Consider the following 13,580-nt stretch of genomic DNA (forward strand, 5'->3'; position numbering starts at 1 on the left):
CCTGTCTCAAAAAATCAAAAACAAAAAACAAAAAAACCCAACCCCTCCCAAAAGTAAACAACCAGATCACATATGTCCAACATACAATGGCACAGGATATATATTATTATTCCAAAAGGAGCACAGTGAGGAAGTACTGGACCAAAGCAAGATGGAAAACCAGCTGGGAAAACTCCAAACGCCACATCTCCAAGTCTGATATCAAGATGTTTTGCAGATCTACAACTCTTTTCAGCTTTGTTGACTACAACACACACATTTCTCTTGGGCTGGTTCCATTTCCTGTCAGTAGCTTTCCCACAGCAGGCATCCCACAGCTCTGATAAGTCTAACATCTCAGGGTCTCCAAAGCAATACAGGCTTTACCCTTCACCTTCACAGCTTCACACAATGGCCTTTCATAGTTCCACACCAGGGACTTTCTGGGCCTCCATTCAGGAACAACCCTGCCACATGCTTAGCCTCGATGAATTTCCTTAGTTGTAAACGGAGAATCAAAAAAAAAAAAAAAAAGATTTATTTATTTATTTTAGGTGAGTACACTGTAGCTGACTTCAGACACACACCAGAAGAGGGCATCAGATCCCATTACAGATGGTTGTGAGCCACTACGTGGTTGCTGGGAATTGAACTCAGGTCCTCTGGAAGAGCAGTCAGTGCTCTTAACCACTGAACCATTTCTCCAGCCCTAGACAGAGATTCTATAACCCTTTTCTTCTATTCTTTGATCTAAAGCTAGAGCCTCATGGCTGAAGCTGCCAAGTTCTCCTATTTGCTGGGGCTGGAACATGGCCCCCTTGTTCAATTATATCTTCACCAGCTTTCTGGTTTTAATGATTTCTTTCTCTGCCTAAGCTTGGCTTTCCTGGAACTTGCTCTACAGACTGACCTTGAACTCAGAGGTCTGCATGCCTTTGCTTCCTGAATGCTGGGGTTAAATGTATGTACCACCACACCTGTGAAAGGATAGAAAATAATACAGCCTAACTCTAATGACCCCAAGAAGTCAGAAATTTAAAATGCTATCTCGCTTTGTTAGAAACTAGGTAAAAGGTCAAATTCCAGAGCCCACCCTTTGTTTAGACCTAGCAGAAAGGCCTTGAATAGGTGACCCTGGCCCCACAAGGTAACTGGAAATGGGCTAAGCTTATCTTGTTTCTGTAAACTGCTTATGCCATTACCTCTATGCAGGAGTTCACGCAGCTATAGACATTCAAGAAAATAGGAAACTAATTGGTCCACTGAGCGTGGGCTCTGACAATTTAAACTGATTGGCCTAAAAACTATGGAGTGGTACAAATCAATTGGCTCGCATTTCGCGGGCTCTCCATGCTACGAAATGATTGGTTTGTGATTCACGGGCTTTGTTGTAAAGTTATAAAAGCTGTTGCAATTTGGCACTCATGGTCCACAGTCCTCTAGCCCTGTGCGGTGTACGACTGTGGATCCTAGAATTCTAGAATAAAGAAACCCTCATGTTATTGCATTGAGACCATTTCTCACAAGTGATTTGGGTGTCGCCTTCCAGGGCGTGGGGTGCTGGGGCACCCTCCATTTTTGGGATCTTACACCTGAACCTAAGCATTTCTTTAGTTCCTTTTTACAAGATGGCTGCTTAGCTGGGTGGAATCTTACCCCAAGGTCACTACACCCTTAATTCCATTTAACATCTTTAATCTGTTTATTTACATGAATATAGGATTTAGCGCCATTCTACTTCCTGGAGCCCATTTTCTCCTTGAACCATATATTTTGTATTTCTCCTTGCTCAGCTTGCTCCAATAAATGGAAATCAAAACACTTTTCATAAGGGCAAACTACAGGACAGAGTCTATAGTGGGCTGTTTTGAGATTTTTCTTTGGCAATGTAATTAATCTAAAACTTTCCCCCTTAGCCTCAAGCAGATTTCTTTTTTTTGAACAAGAGCAAAAAGCAGCCTCATTCTTCACAAAAATATCACAAGCATGATCTCTAAGCAACATATTAAAATTCTTCTCCTTTGAAACCTCTTGAATCTTGTCTGCACAGTTCAAATCACCCTCAGCACCACTGTTTTCTGGGCTTCTACTACTATGACCCATTAAGCCCCATTTAAAGCATCTCACTGCCTTCTTTTTTTTGTTTGTTTGGGTTTTTTTTTGTTTTTTGTTTTTTTTGTTGTTGTTTTTTGGATTTGGTTTTTTCAAGACAGGGTTTCTCTGTATAGCCCTGGCTGTCCTGGAACTCACTCTGTAGACCAGGCTGGCCTCGAACTCAGAAAGCAGCCTGCCTCTGCCTCCCAGAGTGCTGGGATTACAGGCGTGTGCCACCACTGCCCGGCCCTCACTGCCTTCTTAATCTAAAATCCTAGAATTCACATTCCTCCAAACAAAAGCATGGCCACGCCCATTACACAATACCACAGTTCCTGGTACCAACTTCTGTCTTAGAGTTTTATTGCTGTGAAGAGTCACCATGACCACAGCAACTCTTAAAAAGGAAAATATTTAATTGAGGCTGGCTTAGAATTTCATAGGTTTGGTTCATTATCATCAAGGTAGGAAGTGTGGCAGCATCCAGGCAGACATGGTGCTGGAGGAGTTGAGAGTTCTACATCTTGATCCACGGGCAGCAGAAGAAATCTGTGCCACATTAATCATCGCTTGAACATAAGAGACCTCAAAGCCCGCCCCCACAGTGACACACTTCCTCCAACAAAACCACACCTACTCCAACAAGGCCACACCTCCTATTAGTTCCACTCCCTGTGAACCAAGCAATCAAAAGCATGAGTTTATGGGGGCCATGCCTATTCAAACCATCAGATTCCAAATATATATTCAGCAAGTTTTGATGTACTCAATGTCATAAAACAAACATTACTTGAAGTAAAGGAACATGTATGGTCATAAAAAGTATAGTGGTGATTTTAATATTCCACTCTCTGAAACAGATAATATGTGCAAAAAAAATGAAACCAACCAACCAACAGACTAAAAAAAAAAATTTAGCATTAATTGGGACTATGGATCAAATGAACTTAACAAATACCTAGAGAATATTCTATCCTACAGCTATAGAATACATATTTTTATTAGCTGGCTAAGGAACTGTGAAGTGGAAATTTCTAATTCTTTGCATAGTTATGTCAAATGATGTTTTGCAGGGGCACACCGGTGATGGAGGTTTGGCTAAAGCAAACAAGTAAAAGACTGTTTTTCCTGAAGCACCTGAAGCAGACACAGGTGAAAGGATGTTTTGATATAGCAAACACATGAAAGGACATTTGATGATAGAGTATAAACATGACTCCACAGACAGTGGGAGATGGGCACTGAGCATTGGTTTGGTTTGCTCTGCCTCACTATTCTTTGCTAAAGACATGTATGTATTAGTTCACCTTACATGTATTGTTGAGCTTGGCTTGCGATAACTCTGACACTGAGAGAAACTCAGCCAAGAACTGCTCTCAAGTTTCCTGTGGCAGCTTGCCACTCCAGCAGCCTTACCTGAGGCTGGTTTGGCGAAGTTCTTCAGGATTGAGCTACAGATGCCGGTTTGTGCCTGGTGCCTGCTCTCTGAAAGGACTGGACTGTAGCTGCTGGTTTGTGCTTGTTGTCTGCCTGCCTACAGGACTGGTCTGCAGCTGCTAAGCTGTGTTTGGTGTTTGCTACAGGGCTGAACTGTTGCCAAAGAAGATCAAGCACACCCCTAAAAACACTATAGGTCTGCTTCAGCAATAGTGAATTATTCATATCCTAATAACTTTTCTCTTCCACTTCTTCACTGGGGAGAGGAGGTTGCAAAAATATTTATGCCTACAGAACTGTCTCTAAAACAGATCACACTGTAGACTGTAAAAGAAATATAAGACAAAGCTGATTTCTATATTTTAACAAATCAGACTAGAACAAGACAAGAGACTAGACTGGGGAAATAGTTCAGCGAGTAAAGGTGCTTACTGACTCTGAATTTAATCCCTAGAAACCACATAAAAATGGGTGGAAAGAACCATCTTCAGAAAGCTGCACTCCTCTTCTCCTTTGGTCTGCCACCAAACAAACTATGCCTGATCCAGCTCGCCATGTCTTCTTCTCACAAGACTTTCAGAATCAAGCAATTCCTGACCAGGAAACAAAAGCAAAATTGTCCTATTACTCAGTGGATTCAGATGAAAACTGGTAACAAAATCAGGTACAGTCTGATTACTCAGTGGATTCAGTCTCTAAGAGAAGAGACTGGAGGAGAAGGAAGCTGGTTCTGTAAGGATTTACACAATGGCAAGACTGAGTGTTTATACTTAATTGTGGTCATTGAGCAGTCCTACTGGATGGATTTCAACATTTTTAACCTGGAGTCTAAATTAGGATGTTTGTCCAGTAATAAAATTTAGAACCTTAAAAAAAAAAAAAAAACAAACCAGAAACCTGTTCTCTAAGTGCCATGGTGTGTGTATGTGTGTGTGTGTGTGTGTGTTATGTACCATGTACACATAAAGTAGTTTTTTTTTAAGAAAAAAGCAAAAAATACATGAATTATACAAATACATGGGAATGAACAATACTGTCTTGAATAATCAGTGAGTTACTGAAGAATCCCTAGAATAAAATAAAATGGGAGCACAATTTGTCAGAACACTGGGGTGCAGTCACAACAGCTCTCAGAGTTAATGTCTGACTGTTTGAATCTGCAGCATCTCACAAGGCTCTGTGTTGAGCACTGTGTCATCAGATGATGGATGTTTGGGGAGGTGGTATAGTCTTTAAGAGGTGTTGCTTGGCTGGGCAGTAGTGGTGCACACCTATAATCCCAGCACTTGGGAGGCAGGTAGAGATCATCGTTTGAGGAGTTCCAGCAAAGTCGGGATCCACGGTTACACAAGGAAAGTCTGTCTTGAAAAAAATAAAACAAGAAAAGGTCTGTAGCCTTGCTGGGGAAAGTGAGTAACAGGGGAACAGGTTTGGGGGATTATTGCCCAGGCCTGAACTTTTTGCTTCCTGGTCTGTTGAGATATAAAGAAGCTAAGGGACAACCTACAGCCACTGAACTCTGTCTTACCTACCCTGATAGGCTGTATCCCTTAAACTATGAACCCTAAATAAGCCCTTTCTCTCTTGAATTGCCTCTTTTGGGTAGTCTGTCACAACAATGAGAGATGTGACCAGGAGAAAGGTTTATGGCTCTGCTTACATTGGAAAGTCAGAGAGATCGCAAGTAAACAGTGTAAGGACCCCCCAAGGCCTTAGAAAAACCAGAGCAAGCCAAAGCCAGCCTTAGTTGTGGAAAGTAATGATCAGGATTGGGGTAGAGAGAAGGCTCAGGGGTTAAAAGAATGTATTGCTCTTCCAGAGGATACTGGTTGATTCTTAGCACCCAAATCAGGTGGTTTACAACTACTTAATAACTTTAACTCCAAAAAATCCAGTGCTTCTGGCCTTTATGGGCACCTGCATTCACACACATGTTCCCAGACACATACATATGATATGGTTTTTGTTGTTGTTGTTGTTTGTTTGCTTTTGTTTTTTGTTTTTGTTTTTTTTATTTTTTGGTTTTTTGGATTTGGTTTTTTTCAAGACAGGGTTTCTCTGTATAGCCCTGGCTGTCCTGGAACTCACTCTGTAGACCAGGCTGGCCTTGAACTCAGAAATTCGCCTGCCTCTGCCTCTGCCTCCCAGAGTGCTGGGATTACAGGTATGCGCCACTACCACCCAGCCTTGTTGTTGTTTTTTTAAATAGTCAGGGCATAAATTAATTACACAGAGACTAAAAGAATATAAAGACTCAATGAAATAGAATTGCCCCTTTGGAAAACCTAAGCAAGACTAACAAACTCTTATCCAAACTAACCAAACAAAAGAAAATATCTAAATTAATAAAAGTAAAAATGGGAAATGAGATAGTTATGACCCACTTGACTTTAGGACTGACCTGACTGAAGCAGTGTGGATTGAAGACACTACAGCCATGCATATAGAAAAACTGGGATCAGGGGGCTTTGTGCTCTGATGGAAACACACCAGCAGCCCAGAAACCCTTGTGAATAAAGTGGCAAGTTTATTATATACACAAGAATGCGGAGGTGAGTTAGCAGATCTCTGTAGAAAGTCTCCGTAGGAGAGCAGTCTCAGGCTTCAGTCATCTGGAGGACAAAGCTATGGTTCATATTTTCTCCACACATTCAACTTCTGGACCTGGGCCAGGGAAGACCTTGCCAGCCCCATGGGTCTGAGGCATCGAGGTCCTTGACACAACCCTGGTCATGTCAGTAATACACATTCACTCAGGACTCTATCCACTCCCCACAGGACATTATAACAGGTACCAATAAAACTCAGAGGATCATTGGGGAATATTTTGAAAAGCTTTGAGGTGTAAAATCCTCCAACCATCCTCAGGACACTCTCTGCTTCTTCCGGTTTGTGGATCCAGATGTGAACTCACAGCCTGCTCTAATGCCATGCCTGCCTGCCTGCCTGCTGCCTGCTGCCTGCTGCCTGCCTGCTGCCTGCTGCCTGCCTGCTGCCTGCTGCCTGCTGCCTGCTGCCTGCCTGCTGCCTGCCTGCCTGTCTGTCTGCCTGCCTGCTGCCTACCTGCTGCCTGCCTGCTGCCTGCTGCCTACTGCCTACTGCCTGCTGCCTGCCTGCTGCCTGCCTGCCTGTCTGTCTGCCTGCCTGCTGCCTGCTTGCCTGCTTCCATGCTCCATGCCATGGTGGTCACAGACTCTAACCCTCTGAAACTGTAAGGCCAACTAAATGCTTTTTTAAATAATTTGCCTTGTTCATAGTGTATTGTCACAACAATAGAAAAGTAACCAGTACAAACCTAATAAAAGCTTACAAGACAAAACTGAAGCCAACACTATACTACATGGGGAAGATTTCTTCTAAAACCATGGAAACACAAAAATGTCTACTCTTTCCATTCTCATTAAATGCAGTACATGAAGTCTTATCTACAGTTACAGATCAAGAAAAGTTAAAAAATGAAACAACTAAGAAATGAAAAGTTGAATTTATCTCCATATGATATGACTCTACACTTAAAAGACCATAAAGACGATAGACCTGAAAAACACTTTTGGCCAAGTAGCAGGATACAAAATCAACATACAAAAATTGTTAATTTTTCTATATGCCAATAGCAAACTCACAAAGGAAGATGTTAAGGAGAAATGACATTAACAAAAATGAAAGATAGATGTTCCTACATCTTCATGTTCACGTGTATTTGCATAAACATATAACTAAGTATGTGGACTGGTCCTGCCATGACCATGTGAGGCCATGAAGAAAGGAAACTGAGAAAAAAACACTAGCAAATGGAGAGATCTCTCACACTCAACAGTCAAATGGAGAGATCTCTCACACTCAACGGTCAGTAGGACTCAAGCTGTAAAGATGGCTACTTTCCTTTAAAGAATATATAATTCAATATAACCACCATAAAAAATCCAACAATTTCTTCTCAAACTAGAAAAAGCATCCTAAATGATGTGATGATTCAGTGGAGCCTTGCTGTCTCTGTTCGTTCAAGTGTCAGCTGCTGATTTGTGCTTGGTGTTTGCTGTTGAAGTTGGACTGCTGGGATCCTGACAACAAAGAAGAGTGGAATTGTCCCAAGGAACTACTTCCAAGGCTCACAACGCCCTTTTCCTATTAACCTTCCTTTTCCCCTGGCGCTGGTTCATGGGCTAGAAGGGAGGGTGAGAGTGTTTAAGAACCCAAAATACAGTAGGTTTTGAAAAATCTAAGCACACAGAGAGGGTTTCTCTGTGTAACAGCTCCGGCTGTCCTGGAACTTGCTCTGTAGGTCAGGCTCCACTTGCCTCTACTTTCCAAGTGCTGGGATTAAAGGCATGTACCACCACTGCTGGGCAGTATCAATCAGTCTTAACCATTTTGTCAACTCCCCAGCCCCAGCCACCTACCCTTCAACAAAGGTCCCTAAAAGCACACACTGGATAATAGCCAAAGTACTGGGGAAACTGGATATCCATCCATCAGAAACTGAAACTAGTTCTCTATGTTTCAATCTGTTCAAAAATTGATGAGAAATGGGTTGATCACCTAAACACAAAACGAAACTGACAGGGAGACTAGGGGATACACTTCAAGGCAGTGTGTGCACACAGGGCTTTCTGAGAACAACTCCAATGGCTGAAAAGATGGTAGCAAAAAACTGAGAAATGAGATTGTATGAAATTAAAAAGCTTCAACACAGCAAAGCAATCAACAGGGCAAAGAAACTCTCTTTGCCAACTTCTGACAAGGTATGAAGACCTAGAATCTATAGAGAACTTCAAAAATTGAGCATACACACACACACACAGACACACACGCACGCACGCATGCACACGCACAGGACAAATAATCCAATCAATAAATGACCAAACGTATTGCACAGACAGTTATTTTTTTTTTTGAAAGAAGGAAGAACTACAGATGGTTTCTTTCCTAATGGCTTTGAGCAACCTTAGCCATCTGGAAAATGAAAATTTAGAAATTGATATTTTATCTCAGCCAGACAGAGTGGCTATAACCAAAAAATAAACTATGACAAATATCCCCCAAAGAACGTAAGCCAGCTTCCCACAGAGGTCACTGTACAGACATGCTTTCTGCAGCACTCTTCACAACAGCTAAGACTTAGACTCAGCCTAAATGCCCATCAACAGATGTATGGATAAGAATGTGGCTTACATTCACATCCTAGGAAGAGGAATATAATTATGTCTCTTGTGGAAGAAGATGGACAGAATTGAAAGTCATCATGTTAAACAAAATGAGCCAGACTCACAAAAACGAAATATATTTTCTCTTATGCAGAAACAAGATTTACACACACAGACACATTCACAGAGACACACAGGCACACACACACACATGCACACACAGAGACATGGACACACACAGAGACATGGACACACATACACAAACACAGACACACACACAAACACACATACACACACAGACACATAGGCACACACACTACACATATGCATACACACAGACATATAGATACACACACATACATACGCATACACACAGACATACACAAATATACACACAGAGAGATACAAACACATCCATGGACACACAGACACAGACACATATACACAGAGACATGGACACACATACACATAGACACAGACACACACACATACACACACACACACACACACACACACACACACAATGTACTCTGATCTAGTTTCCCTCATTCTATCTCCTTCTCCCACTGAAACCCTTCTTCCCAAGAAGTCACTCTCTGCCCTAGTTTTTTTCTGTTCCTGTGATAAACACCATGACCAAAAGTAGCATGAAGGAGAAGGGTTTATTTCAGGTCTCTTGCTTCAGCTCTAGCTCACCATCTATTAAGAAGGGCAGTCAGGACAGGAGCCACGAGCCAGGTGCTGAAGCAGAGGCCATGGAAAACTAGCATTGACTGGTTTGCTCCTCTTGGCTTGCTCAGTTAGCCTTTTTATACACCTGAGAACTACTTTCCCAGGACTAGTATTTCCACTGTAGCCTGGGCCTTTGTGAATCAATTACCAATTAAGAAAATCCTCTCAGGCTTGCCTACAGCCAATCTAATGGGAGCATTTTCTCAGTTGAGGATCGTTGTTCTCAGGTGACTTCAGCTTGAGTCAAATAAACAAACAAAAAACTAGCGTATTATCCTACAAACATGTCATGTGCATGTGATGTGTGTGTGTTTGTGGTGTGGTTGTGTGGTGTATATGGTGTGTGTGTGTTTGTGCATGTATGTGTGTACATGTGTGTGTGTGTTGCATTTAATTTGGGTGGCTTGTTTGAATATGCATGGAGGTTTATTTACTTTCAGACTCTTGATATTAGCACCAGCCACCAACTATAGACTCTAAAGAGATTAATTTTAGCTTATATAATAGGTCATATCTGCAATCCAAGTACTTGAGAAACTGAACCAGGAAAGACCCTGGATGGGCAGGGTAGAGAGAGGGAGAGGAAAAGGTCATTTCAGCTTCTAGTGTCCTCCCCTGTTTCTTTCTTCAGTGTCTCGGGAGCTGGGGGCAGGGACTACATTTTTTTCTTGTATAGGGCAATCCTTTTTTTTTTATTGTTATTTTTTTTATTCGATATAATTTATTTACATTTCAAATGATTTCCCCTTTTCTAGCCCCCCCCTCCCCGAAAGTCCCGTAAGCCCCCTTCTCTTCCCCTGTCCTCCTTCCCACCCCTTCCCAGTTCCCCATTCTGGTTTTGCCAAATACTGTTTCACTGAGTCTTTCCAGAACCAGGGACCACTCCTGCTTTCTTCTTGTATCTCATTTGATGTGTGGATTATGTTTTGGGTATTCCAGTTTTCTAGGTTAATAACCACTTATTAGTGAGTGCATACCATGATTCACCTTTTGAGTCTGGGTTACCTCACTTAGTATGATGTTCTCTAGCTCCATCCATTTGCCTAAGAATTTCATGAATTCATTGTTTCTAATGGCTGAATAGTACTCCATTGTGTAGATATACCACATTTTTTGCATCCACTCTTCTGTTGAGGGATATCTGGGTTCTTTCCAGCATCTGGCAATGATAAATAGGGCTGCTATGAACATAGTAGAGCATGTATCCTTATTACATGGTGGGGAATCCTCTGGGTATATGCCCAGGAGTGGTATAGCAGGATCTTCTGGAAGTGAGGTGCCCAGTTTTCGGAGGAACCGCCAGACTGCTTTCCAGAGTGGTTGTACCAATTTGCAACCCCACCAGCAGTGGAGGAGTGTTCCTCTTTCTCCGCACCCTCTCCAACACGTATAGGGCAATCCTTCCGGACTGAAGCTATGGCTCCACAAGTAGACCACTTGCTTAGCACTCAGATGCAGAAGAACACAGACAAGCAAATAATAGTGGTCTTCCTTTCAGAAAAAAAGTGAGTGTTACACACCCATGGGTGCATGTACAGTGCACTGGGTATGTGAGGGTGTGGTATGATGTGTGTGTGTGTGTGTGTGTGTGTGTCTGTGTGTGTGTCTGTGTGTGTGTATCTGTGTGTCTGTGTGTGATGGGATTTGAACTTAGTGCCTTCTGCATACTAACAATCACTCAACCACCCAGCTGCACTCCCAGCCCAGTGGTATTAATTTTTATCAGTCAGTGTAACTGAAATAAAACGGCTTTGTTCTAATGCAGTGTTTCTCAGTCTTCCTAATGCTGGGACCCTTCAATACAGTTCTTCATGTGGTGGTGATTCCCCCCAACCATGAAATTATTTCATTGCTACTCTGTAATGTAACTGTAAATTTGCTACTGTTATGAATTGTAACGTAAATATCTGCTATGCGACCCTCCTGATGGGGTCGCGACCCCCTGGTTGAGAACCACTGTTCTAATATATTCTTCTATCTTTGCATTATCCTGATTTTCCTAATGTTGTCACTAAGGATGAGTTTTATTTCCTAAACCTCCTGCCTTCGTCTTCAGAGTATTGAGGTAACAGGCAGGTAACACTACACCAAGTTTTATGTAGTTCTAGAGGCTCCTTTGTGCACTAAACCAACAGAGCTGTATTGCTAGCCTTCTATGTATTTTATATTTTTTATCTAAAGTGTTCTGCTCAAGCATTGTATTTCCTCATTTTCCTCGATTATTTCCACTTTTTACATATACCACTAGCCTTCTGCCTGCTAATATTTATTTTCATTCTCTGTAATATGGTTTCAGTAAGTTCCCAATCCACTTCACTTGATGGCACCCCAAGAACACCCCAGTATCTCCTGCCAAGGGATGGAACTCTTTTTTTTTCCCCAAGACAGGGTTTCTCTGTGTAGCCCTGGCTGTCCTGGAACTCACTCTGTAGACCAGACTGGCCTCGAACTCAGAAATCTAACTGCCTCTGCCTCCCAAGTGCTGAGACTACAGGCGTGTGCCACCACCGCCTGGCTGGGGTGGAACTCTTGGTAGCCAGGTTTTTATTCTCTTCATTTAAGCAGAGACCAGAAGAGAGGGGCCCCTTTCAGGCCTGCTCTAGCAATGTGGGCTCAAGACTACATTTGGAGAACTGGAGTCACAACCAAATTACAATGTAAGAAAAAGAAAAGAAAGAACAGTGACACTTGGTCGCTCCTTGATCTCTCTGTGTTCCCTCCACCCTCAACTACAGGCTCAATTCTGCTTACTTTTTCTCTTCAATGTGTCAAAGTTCACAAATGAATGCACTAGAGCAAAAGAGATGGCCGGATCACCCCACCCTAGCTTAGACAGTAGTGTGAGAACCTACACTGCACTCCCCAAAGTAAAAAAGAAAAGGAAGTTTCTGTTAAAGGCAGAAAGAGAAACAAGAAAATTGAGTACTCAGGTTACTCTATGAGAGAAAGACACATTGTCAGTGAACATTTCTTGAACAGTGCTGTGGGTTATGTTTCCTTTCCCAAGTTCACACTAATCTTAACCACAGTTATCTGATAGGACACTGTACCCGGAGGCAGGTTCAGCCTGGCGGCTTGTCCTGAGATTGTTTCTTCCACATCTACAAAAAAAAAAAAAAAAAAAAAAAAAAAAGCCATCCTGAAATTTTTATCTGGATTGCATTGCAGCTGTAGATTGCTTGCCGGGCAGTGGTGGCGCACGCCTTTAATCTCAGCACTTGGAAGGCGGAGGCAGGTGAATTTCTGAGTTCGAGTCCAGCCTGGTGTACAGAGTGAGTTCCAGGACAGCCAGGGCTATACAGAGAAACCCTGTCTCAAAAAACCAAAAAAGAAAAAAAAAAAGAAAAGAAAAAAATGGTATTAATTTTTCCAACCCATGAGCACAGGAGGTCTTTTCAGGCGGCTCTTGAAACCCTCCTTGCCTCTGCCTCCCAAGTGCTGGGATTAATGGTGTCCACCACAGCTGCCGAGGTATTCTCATATTTTGAATGGACTAGCCCATCTCATTCAGCTTGGATTTTGCTCTCTGGGGTATATTCATATCTTCTTTGAGTTGTCTGAGCAGTGTTTAACTCATTCTTTTTAATCCTTCAGAAGTTCTCCCAGGTCATTTCCATTGGGTGCCATTACTGTGAAATTAGTAATTTGGGGGAGAGGCCTGTTACTGTGGTGTTCCAGGTTGCTTTTTGTTCCTGTGCTGGGTCTCACACATCTGGGGCACTTGGTTGGGTGAGCACTTCTATTCAAATCTCTGATGTTGTCTTCAAGGTTTACAACTCTTAGCCATTTGCATGAGTCTTAGTTAGGGTTTTGTTGCTGTGAAGGGACACCATGACCAAGGACAACATTTAACTGAGTATAGCTTACAGATTCAGAGGTTCAGTCCATTATCATTATGGCGGAAAACATGGCAACATCCAAGCAGTCATGGCACTGGAGGAGCTAAGAGTTCTACATCTTGTTCCAAAGACAAGCAGAAGAATGGCTTCTAAGCAACTAGGAGGAGGGTCTCAAAGCATCCCCTACCCCATTGACACACTCCCTCCAACAAGGCCACACCCACTCCAACATGGCCACACCTCCTAATAGTGCCACTCCTTGGGCCAAGCATATTCAAACCAACACAGCATGTATTATCAGAAAGATGTCGTGTCCCCATAGCTGACTGGAGTTACAGTCTGGTGAGAGCCACCC

The sequence above is a fragment of the Apodemus sylvaticus genome, chromosome 2, assembly GCF_947179515.1.
Source record: "Apodemus sylvaticus chromosome 2, mApoSyl1.1, whole genome shotgun sequence".
NCBI classification, from domain to species: domain Eukaryota; kingdom Metazoa; phylum Chordata; class Mammalia; order Rodentia; family Muridae; genus Apodemus; species Apodemus sylvaticus.